The sequence below is a fragment of the Podarcis vaucheri genome (genome assembly GCF_965113315.1).
Source record: "Podarcis vaucheri genome assembly, chromosome: 17".
NCBI classification, from domain to species: domain Eukaryota; kingdom Metazoa; phylum Chordata; class Lepidosauria; order Squamata; family Lacertidae; genus Podarcis; species Podarcis vaucheri.
The window spans coordinates 28,319,938-28,342,153 of NC_138755.1; the positions used below are offsets into that span (position 1 = coordinate 28,319,938).

General features: G+C 43.9%; 1 protein-coding gene across 1 annotated transcript in view; it reads right to left on the reverse strand.

Annotated features, from left to right (window-relative positions):
• Positions 1-22,216, reverse strand: part of GRIN3A (glutamate ionotropic receptor NMDA type subunit 3A) — a 104,644-nt gene that overhangs the window by 56,865 nt on the left and 25,563 nt on the right.

A 22,216-nucleotide genomic window follows, 5' to 3' on the forward strand; every position in this document is an offset into this window, starting at 1 on the left:
ACTACCAAGCATCATTATATATATGCCATTTTGTAAAAGGTAAAAGTAAAGGATCCCTGGATGGCTGAGTCCAGTCAAAGGTGACTCTGGGGTTGCGGCGCTCATCTCAGTTTACTGGCCAAGGGAACTGACATTTGTCCACAGACAGCTTTCCAGGTCATGTTGGCCAGCATGACTAAACCGCTTCTGGTGCAACAGGACACCGTGATGGAAACCAGAGCGCATGGAAATGCCATTTACCTTCCCGCCAGTGTGGTACCTATTTATCTACTTGCACTTGGAGGCTTTTGAACTGCTAGGTTGGCAGGAGCTGGGGCAGAGCAACAGGAGCTCACCCCGTCGTGTGGATTCCAACTGCCGACCTTCTGATCACCAAGCCCAAGAGGCTCAGTGGTTTAGACCACAGTGCCACCCACATCCCTATGCCATTTTGTATAACATGTTGATCACTAGAATCATGCAGCTTAGAAGCATCAAAAGGCTACCGAATGTAACCTCCCATTTGCGTGCAAGACCAGCCACACACTAAGCTCCAAATACTAAGAGGTGTAGCCTAGGCTACAAGGTTTTATAAGTCAAAGTGAGTAGAAGCAAGACATACCCCATACATTTTGTTTTGCCCAGTGCTTGTGGCCTTTACATTTTCAAAACACCAGAGACAGGTATACGGATTTGCAGTGTGGAAATCACATAAGAAAGCTTATTAACATGGGAAAGGTTTGCAGCATGTTAATCCACAGCGAGATGAATATGCAGTAGCAAGAACAGATTTGTAATGAGCCAATGATGTAATTCCCCAAAGTGTGATAAGAAAAGCTCCAGTTCAGGATATTCAGTCTCCCCCCTCCCCTACTTCTCCTTTAAGTATCCAAAACCTCTTTTGCAAACCAGCTAATTAAATGGATAAGAGCAACACAATCAATATGCATCTTGTAATAGCAATAATTTACTTGGACTGTAGAATGAATAAAATGTGCTGATGGCTTGGAATTGCACAAATCCAGCAGCCACTGAAGAGGGCATGGCATACTCTCCAATGGTACTATTTCATAAATAGTTCAGTAATGTCTTCTCTCTATGCATAAAGTGGGTGGTGTGCACACGGGTTAATACTTAATTCTACTTAGGCTCCACACCAGAGTTTACTATTGATGCTGCTCAGGAATGGAAGTTTTGGGCAGCATCCACACACTATCATCATCTTCAAAACCTCGTTCATATTATTTTTACAGTTTAATCTGGATTTACCATAGAAAACCCAGCACGTAAATAAAAATGCAGAAACAGTAAATGCAGATTGAAACGGGGGAGGTGGCAGGAGGAGAAATATGGGATAACATATTGAAGAACGCAATATCACATGGTTCCTGCAAAAATCTCACAAACATCAACTGTGTCAAGTCCACAATAAACCACAGCTTGGAATTGCCTTTAGCAATCTAGAATATAGCTTCAAAACTGTTACAAAACAACAAACGTGCAAACAACCCATTACATATGAGCAATGGGCTTCAGTCTTACAGATTTTGCTCTCGCTGATCCCAGGGTGAGATTTTAAACATCTTTACTGAAATGTAGATTCTCTGCTAAAATCGTGAATGGCACCTCTCTCCTTCTGCTGTGTCTCTGTGTTGTAAGCATCCTCATTTACATTTACACACAGGCAGGTACTCAGGTCTTAGTTCTCCTGCTGAGTGACAGACCTAAAACTTTTGATGCATTCACAAGATTTTGTCACAAGTCACCTTACCACACCCAGCGGAAAGTTACTAGCTCTGTCCCTATACGCAAAACACACACACACAAATCAACACTTATAAGACACTTAAACACAGCATTGTTATGTACATGAAATTTATAACTTCAGCACTGGAGACATGGTCCAGATGCATCAGATGAACCCAGTGGCGTAGCGTGGGGGGGTGCAGGGGGGGCCGGCTGCACCGGGTGCCACATCTGGGGGTTAGGGTTAGGGGGCGCAAATCCACAGGTTAGGGGGCACAAATCCACGGGTTAGGGGGCGCAAATCCACAGGTTAGGGGGTTCAAATTACTTGCCTTGCCCCGGGTGCTTACAACCCACGCTACGCCACTGGATGAACCAGACACTGGAGAGACCTGTCAGGAGTAAGCATGGACCAATGGTACCAAATAGTATGGGAAACAGACCTACTTGAAAAATTAACTAATAAACTGAAACTGACACGGGGACAAACAGAAGAAGACGCCTTCACCCCGGTATGGCTCCCCTTTATCACATACACAGCCCACCAGGACAGTGACAATAATCCACCAACAGCATACAAATCAATATGGCTAACCTGATCCAAAACACCCACCCACCTCACCCACACACGAAAACAAAGATCACCACAGCCAATCACAAGCAAACAATCACACCCTAGGCCAACCCCAACCTCTCTCACCACCAAAGGAACACAAGTGAACAACGCAAGCAACGCTGACACCAAACTCTACATACATTAAACATAATAGAAACACCGCCACCCGACCCCACCCCTATCCATCTTCCCTCTCTCCACCCCCCTTTCTTTTTTCTTTTCTTCTCCCCCTAATGCCTCAACAAATGAAACGGATTTGTAAAAATGTTACATGAAAAAAAACAAAAAACGAGGCACTACACTTCTGTAAAACAAGAAAATCCTGAATAAAATAAAAAAACATGATCTCTAAATTTGCCTCACTGTGCTGTGACACTGAGCCTGGGTCCTATATAGAGATCTAGAAAGGCTGTATGCCAGCTTAACATATGGGACCATTGCAGGCAGGAAGTGAGAACCACAAGAGGAAGGAACAGCAAGCTGCAACTAGGATAGGTGAGTGTACAGTGGTACCTCGGGTTAAGAACTTAATTCGTTCTGGAGGTCCGTTCTTAACCTGAAACTGTTCTTAACCTGAAGCACCACTTTAGCTAATGGGGCCTCCCGCCGCCGCCGCATGATTTCTGTTCTCATCCTGACGTAAAGTTCTTAATTCGAGGTACTACTTCTGGGTTAGCGGAGTCTGTAACCTGAAGCGTATGTAACCTGAGGTACCACTGTATATGTTTGTTCAAAGTGGTATCTCAGTGCTTAAAAGGTATGGTGTGAATGTGGCCTAGGACTGAGGAGATGTGGGTTTGAATCCCACTTGGTCATGAAGCTGTCTACATGATGTTGGGCCATTCTCTTGGCTGGAGCTCCGTTAGAGGGCTATCATGCGAGAGAGAAATGGCCATTGTACATTGCTCTGAGCTCATTGGGGGTTTCTTTTTGTTTTGTTCCCCCCTGGCATTAGCTGAATCATATGAAGATGATCCCATTTAGTTGTCTTAGTCACAAAATGCATATTGGAGCACAGTTCCAATATTCCCTTTATGTGCTTGGGGATCTGGCTCAGGAAATATAAGCCTGCTGCAACTGCAGTTTTGGCCCACAAGTCTCTGGAGTTCTTCCACTTATATTAATAGGCGTTGGATCAAACTCATTACTCTGATTTACTGATCATGTTAAGCCTGCGTGATGTATAGTGCTATTTCGTTTCTTAGATGGGAGTACTTCTAGAACTTATTTGTTCCCTTTTTTGATGGCTTCAGGTTTCTCTACACCACTGTAGTAAGAACTGTTATTTCATTTAACATGCAAAGGCTTGTAGCTGTGCCTTGACCTCCTTGTGCAGGAATGAGTTCCACAATTATATTGTCTTCACATGATGCAGCATGAGCTATCTTCAGTTGTAAAACTTAATTATTTTTATACCTTTAAGCTGCTGTAATATCTCCCGGGACCTTATGCCAGAGGGTGGGCAAGGAATTGAACAACAGCAAATTCTTTTCTGACCCACTATTTAATTCAGAAGGAGCCATGTTGAAATTGCCCAAACTATTTGATCAAAACCACCTACATTTGGGTGGCCTCTCTCATTTGGAAAAAAGATTCCTCCCCAGGATGTGTGAAATTTTCTACCTTATTTAGACAAAATTTCCCACTGTCCCTCCCTCTGTACCCTTCATAGTGTTCAATATTCATGTGGCAGGGCTCAGATAAACTTCAAGTGTGCAGGGGTGTGGTCAGCCCCGCTTGATTGGGGGAGGGGGATTCCCGGCTGTGTCACTGCCCAGGCAACCAAGCCGATTGCTCTGGGGGTGTGGCCTGCTTGATTTAAGCAGGACACAGCAGGAATCTCACCCCTTTTCATCCTTCCAGCTGCTCTGGCTTGGCAGTTAGGAATTGGAGTATTGCTGGACAAGAGAGGAGGGCAGGTAGCGTCATCACCTCCCCTGCACATTGAAGGGTATTCCATTAAAGGATTCGGGGGGGGGGTGTCCGAAGCCTGGGGAGGCTAGTGCCTAAGTCACGACCCCTATTGGTGGCCCCGGAGGAACTCCTACTGGTGGTTAACCCTTCCTCATTGCGAGAAGCAAAGCTACAGGGAACCAGGCAGAGGGCCTTCTCGGTAGTGGCGCCCGCCCTGTGGAACGCCCTTCCAGCAGATGTCAAAGCGATAAACAACTACCTGACATTCAGAAGACATCTTAAGGCAGCTCTGTTCAGGGAAGTTTTTAACGTGTGATATTTTACTGTATTTTTGGTTTTTATGGAAGCCGCCCAGAGTGGCTGGGGAGGCCCAGCCAGATGGGCGGGGTATAAATAATAAATTATTATTATTATTATTCCTGGACTCTGTGCAGATAGGCAAGAGTCAGATATAGTCGGTTAGGTCCAATGCCTAAGCCAATACCGCTTACAATCTGTAATCAATAAAGTTGTGGCCCTTTTTAAGCCCATTAAACTAAAATACTGTTGTCAAGTGTCTTATTCAACCTCGTGGGGGGTGGTTTGGGACCTTGCCACGCAACTCCTGCTGACAGACACGCACTACTGTATCTCTAAAAATAAGAAAGCAGCAATGAAACTCTTTGCCTAAGGAATCACGGCCCAATGCAGACAAATGTATGGATGAACAGCAGCAAGGAGGGGAAGAATGGTTCAGCGAGATCCATTCCCAGCTGCCTATTTTTGGAGCTGCTCCATACATGCACCTGTATGGAAGCTGAATATGGAACTATGTTTCTCTGTGTATTTAGCAAGCTAGATTTCAGAATCAACTCCTGAAATGTTCATGAAGGGAGTTTCAGAAATGGGAGCTAATTTAGACAGTCTTAAAGATCCCTTGCTCCTTGCAGCAAAAGCAACTTGGCAACCAGCCGAGCATCACAAATATGCAGACCTCCAACTATTGATTTTAAAAAAGCAGCAAAATGTTAATCACCCTCTCTTTTGATTAATTTAAAGGTTCTCTGAATTTTGTCTTTGGACCAGATTGTGGACCACGGCTCGCAGGGTTGCTGAGCATTTTGAAAGGCTGCACACCAGCACCCCAACTTAGCGCACATGAATATTTCAAGCTTTTGTACAAGGTCAGAGAGGCTCTAAACAAAAAGCAAAAAAAAAGCAAAATTATGAAAAGTCAGCCATTTTAGGAGAGAATGATCTATTATTTATTCACGTTTCTGGTTACAAATGAGGATAAATACTGTGGCTCCAGAAACTTGCAAGTGTTCTCCATTAAAGGGCATTTAAAGGGAGCAGAAAAATTGGAATCTAGTACAGGCTATTTTAAGTTATGAAAATTAGATCAATGAACAGTGGTGGCTCCATCGAAGCATGGCATGATGTTGAAGCTAAATGGGAATACTATACAAAGGGGCTTTCAAATTATTTATACTGCAGCCTGTTTTCTACTGCCTGTGTTTCTGAATCCACACTACAGAATACAGATCCTCAGCAGACATGATGCCTAACTATAGCTTGTTTTCCTTACCAACCACCATTAAGCCTAGTATCCAAATACCTAAAGCACAATTAATGACTGATCAGCAGCCACAAAACAGGATTTAATATGATAGAATGAAATGGTTCCTGCTAACCCTGGCTAAACTGTACAGCTGTACCAAGCAAAACATAAAGCATCTTTCTACATGGATACTGGAAGACACATCAAACTAAAAGTGTGGATTATCAAATATTGCAATCTATCAATATCATGGTCAGTAAATAAGCTGCCAGGCAGGTCTCACCTGTGTACAAACATAATCAAGGGTCCGTGGTATGCTGAGGATTTTAACCAGGCCAAAGGCAACAAACTATGGTTACAATTAACCACAGAGCCTAGGGCTTGCTGATCAGAAGGTCGGCAGTTCGAATCCCCGCGACGGGGTGAGCTCCCGTTGCTGGGTCCCTACTCCTGCCAATTTAGCAGTTCGAAAGCACACCAAAAAGTGCAAGTAGATAAATAGGTACCACTCCAGCAGGAAGGTAAACAGCGTTTCCGTGCGCTGCTCTGGTTCACCAGAAGCGGCTTAGTCATGCTGGCCGCATGACCCGGAAGCTGTATGCTGGCTCCCTCGGCCAATAAAGCGAGATGAGCGCCGCAACCCCAGAGACATCTGTGACTGGACCTAATGGTCAGGGGCTCCTTTACCTTTACCCATTAAGAATTGTTTACACTGGGTCCCACCCATATCCATATCACACACAATCTTGCTTTAAGTGCTTGGACTATGCCGTCTGAAGGGGAAAACTTCAGATTCTTGTAGAGGAGGAAGGGGAACAGTAGAGTGTTTCTCAACATTTGGCAGGATGGTGTAGATAGTCAGGCTTACTACATTCCACTTGGTAGCTGGCCCAGAGCAAAGAGTGGAAATGAGCAGTTCTGGGTGGATAAGAACACACACAGGACAAGATAAAAAATTGTTCTTATATGCAACAACTGCAGCAAGAATCTTATTAGTCCGAAAGTGGAAACAGCATGAAGTACCAACAAAAGAAGAGTGGCAGATGAAAATGATGGACTTTGCAGAACTGGCCAAACTGACGGGAAGAATCCGGAACCAGCAAAATCAAGCATTCCAAAAAGACTGGAACAAATTTATATTATACTTGAAAGCCAACTGTAAGCAATTAACATCATTAGCAGGGTTATCTGAAGATTTGTAAGATGAATTAGTTACCTATTCAGGTTGATTAATTTAATATCTTAAGTAATCATATAACAAGAATAGGAAAAGAAGTGAAATGCAATAATATAAAATTTTAATTTTGTAAACCATCAGTGGGAGGAAAGGAAGTCGTTTAGGCTCCATTGAGCCAAGAGATTTAATATGAAGATACAATGTTACATATTGTGATTATATGTAAAACTAATAATAATTATTTTTTTAAAAAGAACGCACACAGGAGAGAACTGCAACCATTACAAAAATTTGCATGAAAACTTATCATTTGGATAGAGCCACTCAATTGATGCTGATCAATTGCTAGGAGGCCAATGGAAATTCAATATCCCTAACATCTTCATCTGTACAATGAGATTAATAGCAACCTGTTTGTACCGTTTTCAAGTTGAATACTACTGATTTTCCCCTGTAAGCATTGAACAATGAAGGTCGGCAAGTTATAAAATGGTCTGAGGATTCCTCTCCCCCCCCATGACCCCTGTAGTGCCTGCACAAGCTGCCAGTCCCTGACAAAACTGAGGCATACCTGGACACTGACATGTAGCACAACCTTTTGACTGTTCACCATACGTCTGCACAGGAATGTAAGAAGGTCTCCTATTCTTGGAGCCATAGCATAACACGGAACAAGACCCAAAAGATGAGAAAGATACTGTGTTGTACTCAGTGCATATAACACAAGCTCTATCAGTGAAACAAATTGCATACAGTGAAACAAAACAAAGCAATATACAGTGGTACCTCGGGTTACAGATTCCGTTAACTCAGAAATAGTACCCTGGGTTAAGAACTTTGCTTCAAGATGAGAACAGAAATCGTGTGGCGGCGGCACAGCGGCAGCAGGAGGCCCCATTAGCTAAAGTGGTACCTCAGGTTAAGAACAGTTTCAGGTCAAGAACGGACCTCCCGAACGAATTAAGTTCTTAACCCGAGATACTACTGCACACCAGAAAATATAAATCAGAAGATGCAACACAGTCCTCCACTGTCCTGAGAAAACCCCTTCATCCCAGTTTTATTTTGTTTTAATCTTCAGTAGGTTTGCAAAAAGAAAAGCACTCACCAATAAATCAATTTTAGAAAGGGGTAAGATTAGATGCAAAGGGACGTGGGTGGCGCTGTGGGTTAAACCACAGAGCCTAGGACTTGCTGATCAGAAAGTCGGTGGTTCGAATCCCCGCAACGGGGTGAGCTCCCATTGCTCGGTCCCTGCTCCTGCCAACCTAGCAGTTCGAAAGCATGTCAAAGTGAAAGTAGATAAATAGGTACCACCCCGGTGGGAAGGTAAATGGCGTTTCCGTGCACTGCTCTGGTTCGCCAGAAGCAGCTAAGTCATGCTGGCCACATGACCCAGAAGCTGTACGCCGGTTCCCTCGGCCCAATAAAGCGAGATGAGTGCCAAAACCCCAGAGTCGGCCACGACTGGACCTAATGGTCAGGGGTCCCTTTACCTTTAAGATTAGATGCAGATGCAAAGCATTTTTTTTACAAAGATCAAGACTCCTTGCTCTCCACACCCCTGTCTTCCCACCCAGGGCAGCCCTTTTCTCTGCTTGCCCCTCAGAGCTGGCACATCACACAGGGCTGGGCATCACCAGCCACAGCCTCTCCTCCTCCTCACCTGCTCTCTAGCGCTGCCCAAAGGAGGAGGCTGGCAGCAGCAGCCACAGAGAGGCCACAGAGAGGCAATAGGATGCTTCCTCGCAGCCACCAAAGCTGCAGCCACTGTTGCTCGGGAGAAGCACTGACTCATCTTCCTCCCTGAGCTGGGAAGTGGCTGGACTGGCAGGGGAAACAGGGACATTCCAGGTTCAGATCAGAAGCCAGGATGGCTTTCGTAATTCCAGGACTGTCCCTGGGAAATCGGGACACTGGGAAGGCATGTAACAACAATCTCTCAACAACAGCAAAAGAAAAGATTTCACATGCCTTTTCCAAGCGAGCCAAGACCAATGAACTGGTAGGACTACCCTGACTTACTGGTAGAATTGACATGTGGAATTGACAGCTTGCTACTGTCACAGAGCTGCCCAATCACGAAACCAGACACTGCCAAACCTTCATGGCCCTCATAATCTGTCTTGGGCTTGCTGGGACTTGACTGGTGCGTACAGGGTAGGATGTGTGTCAGCTCAAGTCAACGGCATGCAACACAGGCAGTGCTAAGTTTACTTTTCCTGCAAGAAACGTAATTGTTTTCTGTGATCGTAACAATGCAGTTCTACCTGTGTCTAATGCTGGGTGCATAAAAAGCTTTAACATTCTCTGGACCAATAGATGGCACTCTATATCCACTTTGCAAAACAGCACCACCCAGCTCTGTATCCCTCTTCTAATTGCCAGGACACACCTTGCCAGGTCTCCCACACCTTGAGGCCCTTTGACATACTCTGTTTGGTATCTAAGCAGCCCCACTGTCAAGGAAATCTCTGCAGAATGACAACGGATTCATCACTGTTTTAGAACCTGAAATTCTTATTCTCTGGAGTGTTCCTGATTTCTTCATGTAATCGTGAGAATAGTCTTATGATTAAGGATTGCTGGTGGGAGGAAAAGCTGGAGGACCAGTGCTTTATGTGGGCTGGGACAAAAGACCACTCGGAGCACGTAGTGAAGGCACTAAGTGCCATGCACCAGTGGGGTGGCTCGCTCTCCCATGTCGCCTGCCTCTGCCACGTAGCGGTGGTTGTAAGGGGGATGCCCGAGTCTGAGTGGGTTCAGGGGGTGGCGGTGTCAGGAGCTCAGCCTACACTCAAGTAGGACCCTGGCAGAGACACATGCCCAACTGGCATGTTCTCTCCCTCCTGGTCATTCGTTCAGGAGCTTTGAAAGCTTTCTTCAGCCAGAACATCACAGCAACTGAGGCCAACAGACACCAGCACACTTAGGGATCCGCAGAGTCTGCGCAGTTAACATGACAGACCTCAGCAACTCGGCAATTTGGCTAATCTACTTTATTTACACACGGAACACTGCAACATCGCTCCGTCTCTCTCTCTCTCTCTCTCTCTCTCTCTCTCTCTCTCTCTCTCTAGCATTAGACAGAAAAGAGGAAAAAAAACAAAGGACAATAGTCGCACTTCATGGAACACAGTAATATAAACATGCTGCCTCTGTCACATCCCACTCTGTGGAGTCAAAATGTACACCATCATGTGATAGACAACAATCCCATGACTGCAATCATGGAGCAGGAATTCTAACAGGCGGCACATACACATGCTCTCCCACCGATGGAGAAGGAAGGTGTGGGAGGGGGAAAAGAATGAACAGTGCAGCATGGCTGCATCCTTGTGGCACCCGGGGTGGGCCGCTCCTCTCGCCCCCCTTCCTCTGCCAGGGACTGGTGGGCCAGAAGGCCAGCAGACCAACAGAAACTGGAGCCCGAGCCAGACTGAGCTCGATGGGGCATTGGCCCATTTGCCTGGATAGTCCAGCCTGCAAACATTTCAGACTAGCTGCAGCCACTGTTGACAAGGGGTGGGGGGTGGGGTGCCACTATCCAATAAAGTAAGCTATGCACGCTGTCAGCGGATGAGAAAGCAGAGCGTACATACTTTACGGATTATTTTCAGCTGACATTAAAGGATCCCCCTTCCTCATGACGGTGTCTGAAGCCTAAACCTCTCATCCAGCATTTGCTTAAGGAGCATCTGGTGCGCTTTCAACCATTCAGACACGGGGATTTCTTCCGTCAGTCTTCCTGGCTGTAAAATATTCAGTGGTGAAATTAAGTTGGCCTGCAGAGCGTATAAATCAGCTTGATTTCGCGCCCCAGGCTTGTAAAAGATCCTGCTCCAGGGCCACTTCTAATGCTGTTTTTAAAATGTATATGAAAGCATGCATTTAAAAAAGCCCCTGATACTTTTAATAGGAGTGAAGCGTTTTTATGACCTCATTGAAGGTGACTTTGAAAATGGAACACACGCACACACACCAGTAACTGAGAACAGAGTTGGACCCTTTTAAAACTAGTCAAGGAATTTCAAGGGAAGCATTACTTAGGGAAAGAGGAAGCTGCCACACTGAGTCAGATCATTGGTCTATCTAGCGAAATGTCTGCAATAACTTGCAGTAGTTCTCCAAGATTCCAGAGAGTGTTCTCTTCCATCGCCACCTGCACATGCCAGGGGTTGAACCCGGAACTTTCTGTGTGCATAACACATGCTCCACCACTGAGCTATAGTCCTTCCTTAATCAACCTTTTCCACACTAAATATGACCTTTCCCACATTAACTTAATTATTTACTTGTGGATACAGTATTTTTGGTCTGAACTGGAGAGAGAATGGCAGAGAGGGTGTTTAAAGAAGGTGTTAAAGGTAAAGGTAAAGGGACTCCTGACCATTAGGTCCAGTAAAGGACGACTCTGGGGTTGTGGTGCTCATCTCGCTTTATTGGCCGAGGGAGCTGGCGTACAGCTTCCAGGTCATGTGGGCAGCATGACTAAGCTGCTTCTGGCGAACCAGAGCAGCACATGGAAATGCCATTTACCTTCCTGCCGGAGCGATACCTATTTATCTACTTGTACTTTGGCGTGCTTTCAAACTGCTAGGTTGGCAGGAGCAGGGACCGAGCAACGGGAGCTCACTCTGTCACAGGGATTCAAACTGCCAACCTTCCGATCGGCAAGCCCAGGAGGCTCTGTGGTTTAGACAACAGCTCCACCTAAAGAAGGTGTTAAGAGGGTGCAATTTTCGCTTATGCATGTGGAGGCCTATAATGTAACCCCCACATAAGTGGGGGGGGGGGAGGACACACCTGTAATATCTTTGTGTGTGTGTGTGTGTGTGTGTTTAAATAATGCATAGAACTTTGCCATTACAGTCCTGGAAATTAATTTTTTTAAGCATTTTCTCCAGTTTTTGTCATTCTTACCAATTTAGTTGAATAAGTTGTTTTGATGCTGCATTTTATTGTTTCCATCATAGGCAGCCTTGGGGACACATTATCCAAAGGGCGGGCTATAAATCTATGAATGAATAAATGATTGGCCTTTGTCCCTGCAAAAGGTTGGATGAGACAAACCAAATACACAATTCTTTCTCTGTGGACTCCTCCAGATTTGTTTTGTTTTTTAATGCATTCACGATGATTTGTGCTCATGATGGCTTGGGGGCAGCTATATGCGATTCTGCTTTCAAATACTATTGACATCTGCAAATGTTTCAGGGTAGACATGCTGCTTCATTTCCAATCAAGGTATGTCCCATAACTTCCTGTTGAAACCCTGTGACTTTTTATACCAGAAATGTTTCAGATTACATTTTTGCCCTGCTTTTGTCACCCCATCTGCACCATACATTTAAAGCACTATCATGCCACTTTAAACAGACATAGTTTCAGAGCCGTCTTCCCCACTGGGTTTACTGGCGCGTTGCGCCAGGGTGCCAGCCTCTCAGGGGTGCTCCAGCAAGTGGGGGAGCTAAGCGGCTTTGCCAGCGGCCTCCTCTTTCCCTCCTGCATGCCCGCCAGCTGCGCCCCATCAACCATATGGCTAGCAGGCACGTAGCTTCCTTTGCAAGCCCCAGCGAGAGGAGAGCGATCCCTGCAGAGGCTTGGGAAAAGGTAGACAGCTCTGGGAAATGGGGGGTGGGGCACCGGAGGGCTCTTTGCACCACGGCACCGGATATGCTTAAGACGGCCCTACATAGCTTCCTCCAAAGAACCCAGAGCATTGCAATTTGTTAAGGGTGCTGAGATTTGTTAAAGACCCCTGTTTCCTTCACAGAGCTACAATTCCCAGAGCTCCCTGGGAAGAGAGACAGTTAAATTACTCTGAGAAATGTAGTTCTGTGAGGGGAATAGGGGATCTCGTAAAAACTCAGCACAGTTACCAATATGTGTGTGTGTGTTTTGTGCAGATGGGGCTGCGTTAGCAATAATGCAGTAACACTGGGGCATTGCAGAATAACTAAAAAAGTGGGACGACGTGTGGACGGTCCAGCATAAATGAGCTTTTATTGTGTCAATCACATGCTGCAGAATATACCTACAAAAAACACCTGTCTGCAGAGGCTCTGTGAAAAGGTCTTTGTGAAATCGCAGGTTTGACAACAAAGCAGGCGCACAACATAAAAGACCCCGTTCCCCAGTTACTAGAAGAGATCAGGAGGTGGCGTTGAACTGTTTAATTAATGGGAGGACTTCCTGTGGGAAGCCAGCATCTGAAACTGAGACCATATTTTATTTCTTGCTGATGTTGCTCTTCTGCCGCAGGACCAGGTGTACTCCCACTTCTCAAAGAAAGCCTCATTTGAAATGGTTATTTCACCCCCCCTCCTCTTTGTAACACCTGCTTTTGGGTTGTAAGTTATAAATAGCTTCACGTTTCGCTAGGAGAAAAGTGCATCCATCTTCTGAACAGGCTAGCTTAAAACTGGAATGGCCCAACTTCTCAGGAGTAAATCGTGGTTTGAAAACAAAACAAGCCCCACAACTCTTTTGCATGTTTAGCTGCATCACCCAGATTCCATTTTTATGAATGGTAAGCCATGGTTTTTTTTTCTAGAAAAAGAGGTGCAGGAACTCCCACTTTCCTTTGACAGACAACCAAAGTCATTGAGCTTTTTTTAGGGGGAGCCAAAGTTGGGTGGGGGCTGATGGTTAGCTATGTTACCATTAGCAGACCAATCTTTGATTTTTTTTTTATTTTCATGTGAATGTTTTAAAAGAAGCTGAAGCCACTGACGTACCCTCCAACATTCCTCGGATGAAAATAGGGACATTTCTCACCAACCCCCACACCCCGCAACTGATCCTCCTCAACCCCCCCCCTTTTTTAACCCCCCCCACCACAGAGCATTTCCTGTCAGAAGAAGAGCAAGTACATGAATGGAACAAAGCATACACACCCTTCTCTGTCATGAGAAAACCCCCTCATCCCTATTTTATTTTATTGTTGCTCAGGACACTGCTGAAAGTTGAAAGATCAAAGTCTCCATCCCTGCAGGATGGGAATGCTGGAGCTGTGTGTCTGAGGAGACAAGGAGGGAGGAGGGAATGTGCGAGCACATAGCTCGATAAACCAGAAAGCATGGGTCCACAACTGGGTGGCATTATGTCTGAAGCAAGCCATTGTCTCTAGCCATGGTGTCAGTCTTCAACACGGGGCACTTTTGCTCCTGACTCTCAAATGTCAGGAATATCCCCACTCTGGGATTGCTTTGGCGACAGAGAGTCGGCTAGAAATATTTTAAATAAATGGACAGAAGGCAGATTTCGTGCCAGTAACTTCACAGGAAAATGACCCCTTGCCTCCTGCACATCTCTCTCTCTCTCTCTCTCTGGTGTCCCTATTGCCCTCTGGAAATTTGTTCTTCCTCACATGGAGGTTATAGTAACTTTGTTGACGTGAAGTACTTGGAGTGCTAAAAATGATTATGTCAGCCATAACTGTCAGCAAGATGCTATTTATGCTTCGGAATGCTAAGGACACTGCATTAAGCATTAGATCTTCTTATAAAGCATCTATGGAAATGAAGACTCAGGTAAGGCATTGGCTCCCACTGCAAAAAAGGAAAGAGAGAAAAGCCTCCAGAATACAAAGATCAAATGGAAGGGCTACTAGAGATCAATGCCGTACAAGTAAAGGACAAACACTATTGTGGCTTTTCAGAATTCGGCCCATTCTTTGGCACCTGGGTCATTATGCCAAACATAGTTTCCTTCTTGCCTCCATCTGAAACAGGCATCAGAGGCGTAGCAAGCCCAGGTGCTACACAATGCGAATTCTTTTTTGTCAACCCCCCCCCAACATCGACAGCTCAGGTAGGCTTGGGAATCGCAGGCAGGTGCAGAATGTCCCCCCCCTTAGTGATGACACCTAGGGTGGTCCGCTCCCCTTCCTATGCCATGGCTCCTGCCTGCCCCTCCCTGGCTCGCTGTAAAGCGGCAAAGCAGGAACTGCTTACGGCGAGCCAGGGAGGGAGGGAGGCTGGGGGGGGTAAGCGGCTCCTGCCGGCAGTGGAGGGATCCCACTGCCGTCCGTAGGGTGCTCCAGTGGCGCCGGTGGCAAACCGCTATGTACAGCGCATGTGTGGCGTCACTACACACAGCACATGCATGTGACACCGTGCATGCGTTGTATGTAGCAGTTTGCCGCCGGCGCCGCTGTCAAGTGAGAATGTACCCATTTTTAAAAAGCATGAGATTGTAAATATATTCTTTTCAGTTATAAATTTATGACAATAAAGTTCTTTTGAATATAAAGACTCTGGACAATGTATAGTCTTTACAAAGAAGCTATACATCACTTGGAACAGTTATTTAGCTTCCTGGGTATAAGTTTCTCTGCTACTTTTCATATCCTCAACATTTATTATTTACATACCACCTCTGACAGTAAGGGAGAAATTCAGAGCTATAATCATTGGAGGTCTCATAAAAAGACTTCCAGTGCTGATCCAAAGCATAGGACTATTTATTTCTTAAGGGATTTCTTTCGGCCTGCTAACATACTTTTTTTCAAAAAACAAAATAATTCAATTAAATTTAACAAAGGTTCTACCATCTCAACAGCCACCAGTTAAAAAAATTGTATCAAGATGATCTATCAGTGGTACCTGGACTGCTTGGCTATCTTATCAAGTTGGAAAAACTTGAAATGCCCAGTGTTGGCACAGTGGAAAGGATTTCATTCATCTGTGACAGAAATGTAGCAAAGAAAAAGCTGTTGGATTACGGTAGCCACCATACTGAGAAATAAAATTCAGGTATGGTATCCCATTACACACACCCCTCCTCCGAATTAACTAAATGATAGGATAATGACTCAAGTATTGAACACTATAACATTGGCTATGACTTTATATGCAATTGCAGTCATACCTTCGAAGTCAAACAGCTTAGTTCCTGAACGTTTTGGCTCCTGAACGCTGCAAACCTGGAAGTGACTGTTCTGGTTTGTGAACTATTTTTGGAAGCTGATGGGGCTTTTGGAACGTCTGATGGGGCTTCCATGGCTTCCGATTGGCTGCAGGAGCTTCCTGCAGCCAATCAGAAGCTGTGCTTTGGTGTTCGACTGTTTTGAAAGTCGAACGGACTTCTGGAACCAATTCCGTTCGACTTCCAAGGTACGACTGTAGTTGGAAATAAAGAGGAAACAGGGTAGATCAGGTGAGCTAGATATTACAAAACCAACTACTATGATTAGAGAGAAAGGAATATTTAGGGAAAAGATAAATGGTTGGAATATAGTAACACAATTTGTAACACCCTCCACCAAACTAGCAATCTGAGGAGAAGGAATTTTTAATGTAATTTATATCCTTCATGGAATGAGATGGAGTTGTGACCTAAATTAAATAATGTGATGATAGATTATTCAGAAGTTCTTACTTTTTATACTACCAGTGCTAGAAAACATCTATACTCCCACACAATCTTAGTGGTACCTACTTAAAAACAGTTGACTCAGAAGTACATGTACTAAATTGTAGATAACTTAATACTGGCATAAAGTGTTTAATTGTCATATGATTTGTGTATATAGTACATTAATATCATGCAACCCTTACTCTCCAAATGGTCCACTGGGTGGTTGTTGAATCCAGGCCTACTCTTTCACATTAGGTACCATCACCAAACAACACACAAACACCACTCCTGCCCCAGGAACCAGGGATGTTCACACATTACATTCAATTAGTGTACAAGCTGTGTTCTTGTGGATGAGCTGTACACATGTTATGCTCAAGGAATGTATTGTCTGTATCCCTTGAACATAATGGTTATACAAATCAACAAATGTGCACTCTCTTACACAAACCCTGTGTACAGTTTGAATCTGTGTTCTGTGCTGTATGTGAACAAGCCTCCTCTTCTGTGATGGCTGATCAATGTGCTTTATTTCAAAGTATTACAGTACAAAAGAAAATATTTTGCTCTTGGTTCCTTTGAAAGAACCTAGTATCACCACAGTCAAAACTAACACCCTGTTAAAAAAAAAAAGTACAGCTGAGTGAGGACATAATAAATATTGTGAGAGAGATTGCACTCACTAAGGAGAATCTTCTGGGTGTAATCGGATGCAAACACAGCACTAATTGCTTTAGCCAGCATGTAAGTACCCGACACAAAGTGAATAATTCATACTGATTAGAAAAAGTGGCCCTGGAGATGATTGGGTAAATGACAGCTTTGGCTCCAAACAGTCACTGCCGCAGCAAGATTTTTAATAGGAGTTCACAAGAGAGCACCGTGGAAATGCAATAGTGCTATGCTCTGTGCTGTGCCGACACACTTAATGAACCTGTTTATTTTCAGAAGAAGAGTTTTGCTTCAACCATCTCCGTACAGTGACAATGAACAGAGGTAAAAATCTGGCTTTTACCCAGAGGTCCAAAAAATAATAATATCCAGGGCCATTTTTTCCTTTTTGTTTTTTGTTGGTAGGTTGACAATACTAATCATGTCTCTCTCTCTCCTTCATAGCTTTTTTCTTTAGCTGCAGGCAGAGATGCTGAAACTCAAATGATCCAAGAGCTCACCCCTCTGTTAGTGTTGTCATGTGGCCAGGATTCCTAGGCTTTTTGACATGACATGTTTAGTCCTTCAGCTACTTCAGATTCCCAAGTTTGAAAAGCAAGGCTGCAGCAGTCCTAACCCCACTTACCTGGAAGTAAGCCTCCTTGAATTCAACAGGATTTACTTCTGGATAGTCATGGTTAGGATTATACAGTTAGTCTTTAGGCCTTTTACAATTAATGTGGTTAGAGATGCTTGAGGAAATCAGTCTTTGTGAATTCCATTATAAAATGCCCTGATCCAATGGGGCTTACTTCCAGGTAAGCAGGGTTAGGATTTTCAGCCTTAGTTATTCTCTGGGGTTGTTATGAGAATAAAATGAAGGCGGTGAGAACCATGTACTAAACTTCCTGGGGGGAAAGTGGTATAGAAATGTAGTAGTAGTAAAATAATAACAATAATGACAACAATTACCATATGGCTCATGCTGAAGCATATCCTTTTTTTCTTTTCTTTTTCACAAACACATTTTCCTCTTTAAAAATAAAATTTACTGCAAAAATGTGGTTCCTTAAATGTTATCAGCAATGTAGCTAAAGTGTTCTTTAGCTGGGAAGCAAGTGCTGCATTTGATAATAGTTCTCTGTCCTTTACACTGAGATTTTAAAACGCTACCTGAGCAATCTGAGATAAACGTATGGGGTTTAGTTCCCCATAAGAGTCTTTTATAAAACTTCATCAGCACAGAGCGTGTATCCAATACATCGTTCGCATGTCTAAGAGCACAAAAAAAAAACTGGAGTGCAACTTAGACTGCCATTAGGGAAATACAGAAATCTTGACAAAAATGCCCTGGCAGCATATTTTCTACTTTCGGTTATGTCTTCCCCATTTCCTTTCCCAATTTGTGAAAGAAACACTGGGAATATAGCTGAAAGCTGGCGATGAATCAGCAGTAAAGATTCCATGGCTGAAAATAAAAGGCTGTTCAGCTCTTAATTTCTGGACACTTTAAATCTTGCGATATGATTCTAGCAGTCAAATGATGGCCATCATTTCCCCATTCATTCCTCATTGGCAGTGGCTAATGGTCCACCAGTGTCTTCCACCCCTCCATCTGCCGCTTGCAGCTATTCAGATTTCGCAAGCGGAAACCTTTTCAGAGGAAAGTTAATTAGCCAGCACGCTGCAGATCAAATATTTCCAGTCTGCTGCCGAATGAATGCCTTCTTGTCAGCTGCTGCAAGGTGTCCCTATCAATCTCTGCTACTCCAGACCCAGCTTTGTCACCCCTCAGACTTGTGAGATTCTGATCTCAAAGGAAAGTCTAGGCAGCAGCCAGCAATGGCTGGTGTCCCCTAGAACTGGTAGGGCAGGAGGGAGGGAGGCCAGCAGCAGGTGGCGCTAGAGCTAACGACAAGTTCAGGGTTCACCAATTCCTTAACTGCAACAACCACACAAGGCTGAACTGCAGCTTGCACAGCTGAGGAATGGCGAGTTGTACCACTTTAGGAATCAGCTCCTGGTGTCGTGTGCAGTCGAATCAGATGTTTGATGGAGGAGAGACCTTGCAGCTTTGAACTGCAAGGTGGCTGCGACATTTGGAGGAAACCCATGTTGCCTCTGGCTTTCCTAGTTGCTAACATCAGATCGAAAGGTCTTGCCATTCCAGAGCTCATAGACAAAAGTAGACAGGAAGGGGGAAGGGAGAAAGAGAGTGCTGCAATCTCCCTTCCCATTGGCTTTCTGTTTGTGAACACAGCAGCAGGAAGGCTGGACAACTGGCCAGTGATTGGCCTTTTAATTTTTTTACCTTAGCGACCCCACAACATGGCCTGCTCTGAACTTACCAAAACAATAAAGGTAAAGGGACCACTGACAATTAAGTCCAGTTGCGAATGACTCTGGGGTTGCGGCACTTATCTTGCTTTACAGGCCAAGGGAGCCAGCGTTTGTCCGCTTCCGCAGACAGTTTTTCTGGGTCATGTGGCCAGCATGACTAAGCCGCTTCTGGCAAAACAAGAGCAGCACATGGAAACGCCGTTTACCTTCCCACCAGATCAGTACCTATTTATCTACTTGCACTGCGTGCTTTCGAACTGCTAGGTTGGCAGGAGCAGGGATCGAACAATGATACACCAACCTAAACACAGCTATCCTTTGAAATTTGCACTTGTCTGAATGTTGTGATGCAGTTCTCCAACAAATGTTTACAAAAATGCATATACTGTATCGGGGAGTGTGCATGAAAACGAAGGCATTAGTGAAAGCAACATACAAAACTGCATTATTTTAGGGAAAGCTGCTTGCAAATGTGTATGCGTTAGTCACAACTGCATGTAATAAGGAGCTCATTAGGAGAAATTCACGGGAAAAAGCTGGTGAATTTTCATGAAAATTTGTGTGTGAATTGCTGCAAAATGTGGAGAATTGAATTCAAGATTGCAGAAATAAGAACCTGAGAGTACTGAAACTGATACATCCTTACACCTGTACCTGCAGCTGAAAAGCATTCTCCATCCCCGGTGTAGCAACAAACCAAAAAGTTTAAACAAAGCTGCAGGTCTCTAAAATAAAAGAGCAAAAGATCAAGAATACAAAGAGGAGTGGAATTTTTGTGTGGAGTATTTAGAAAATAATTGTAAACAAGTGAAAATGCTAGCAGGATTATTTAAATTCAACAGTATGCTACATAATAAAGGAAGAATAAGGGAGGAAGTGAACTAAATGGATATATAAGAATATATAGGAACGGTGGGAAAATCAAAGGAACCAGGGAAGAGGAAGAAGGGAAGTTGTTGAATGTTTTATTATAAAGAAAGATATTAATGGTGGAAATGCATATTTGAATGTGAATGTGATTTTGGAAATGGTATATATATAAGCTTTAAACAAAGCCACCCTGAAGTTCCAATCCTATTCTCATTTACCTGGGAGTAAGCTCCATTATACTGAGTTGTGGATTATTCCTGAGTAGGCATGTATAGGATTACACTGTCAGGATAGAAACAAAGAAATGCATTTCCCAAGGGCAGTAAATTTCATTTCGGTTATTTTTGTTTGCCACAAATGAATGACTACTTGCATTTGATCTGCGCAGTCAGAAAGAGCCAATTGCCTTTTGCTCTCAGTCATACAAGAAGCCTTGCAAGCACCATCATTCCTGTGCACAACTATAGCATTATGCTACATTAGCACAAGTTCCATCATTTCCATGGCTTTGCTTGAGAAATGCATCCGGGGGAATATTCTCCCGTCTGTGGCTTGGCTTGGCCTTTTCATCACATTACCAAATCAATAGGAGTAATGATTTCATACAAGTCGGCTGCAGAGGTGTTTTGTCATGCGATGTCAGATAAATGAAACAAGCCAAGTAGCAGAGTGCATGCCTCCTCTTTGACAACTCCAAAAGGGAGGGGAGAAAAGTAATTAATTCTGGCGTCTCACCCACTCGCTGTTTTAAGAAATTGCTACAACTTCGCCAACCTCGCTAGCTTTGAAAAATCGAAAGGGCTGCACCCAACAGCTATTTGCTTAGACTTGACAGATACGATTTGCAAAATGCTAATTGGATAGGTCAAAGGTTTACAGAAGAAGCTTTGTGAGTGGCTGTGAGAGGAATAAGAGATAGTGCTTTTTCAGCTAGTCACTTTGTTCCTTTGAAGTGTGTGTGTGTGTGTCGGGTAGGTGAGTGTAACCTTTTATTGGGACCAACTGATCACGCACTGAGCAGCAAGCTTATCACTTCCCTAGAACTTTTCTTCAAGCAAGACATTCAGAGGTTGGGGGAGGGGAGAGAAAAATGTATTTCAGGCCATTACAAAGAGCCCCAAATTTTGCTAGTTTTGGATAGAGCTGGGCGATATATCGCCAAAAGCTAATTTGAAGTCCATACCGTGATATCGGTTTCTTAATTTTTGACCTGGCAATATATTCTGAATTATGTTTGTGTGTGTGTGCTATGCAAAAATAACAATGCGGGAAAAACTGTGAAGCTAGCCAATGCCTCTACATAGCTCCATCCTTATTTCAGATATCGTGATATATCAGTAAATAGCAATGTTTAGCCGGTGATATATCACAACATTGAAAACCTGATATCGCCGAACCCTACTGTTCACCTCTACATAGTTCCACCATTATTTCCAACATGATTATTAATTAATTAAATTGATATGCAGCCCTACACCCACAGGTCTATTGGTCTTTTTATCTCTTGGAAATTCAGCAGATTGTGAGGCTTGTTTATATTCCTCAGTGCTCTACCTAAATCAAATCATCTTTCTCTTTCCTCAGATAATGATCTTATAATACCTTGAATCAAATTTCATACTAATGAGTAAACAGACCTGCAAAGGTCAGAGCTGTAGTGCCGTTTATCTGTAATCTGCATTTCAATATACACCTGTAAGGCAGAAAACAAGATAAAAATACTAAAAAGTACAATGAATTCAATTAAAAATGCTGGTGAACTACAAAATCAATTAAAAAGTGGAAAGAATAAAAATGAGAGCAATACAATTGGAGCTAAACTATGAAAGTTGGTGGAATACGTTTGTCAGAATGTTATTTCCAGAAAGAGGTCAGGGTCACATCTACACCATACATTTAAAACACAAGGCTTCCCACCCAAATAATTCTGGGACATGTTTAAGGGTTCTGGGAATTATAGCTCAATGGGGGTAAACTATAGTTCCCAGGATGGTGTGGTGGTGTGGCCCAAGACTAGAAA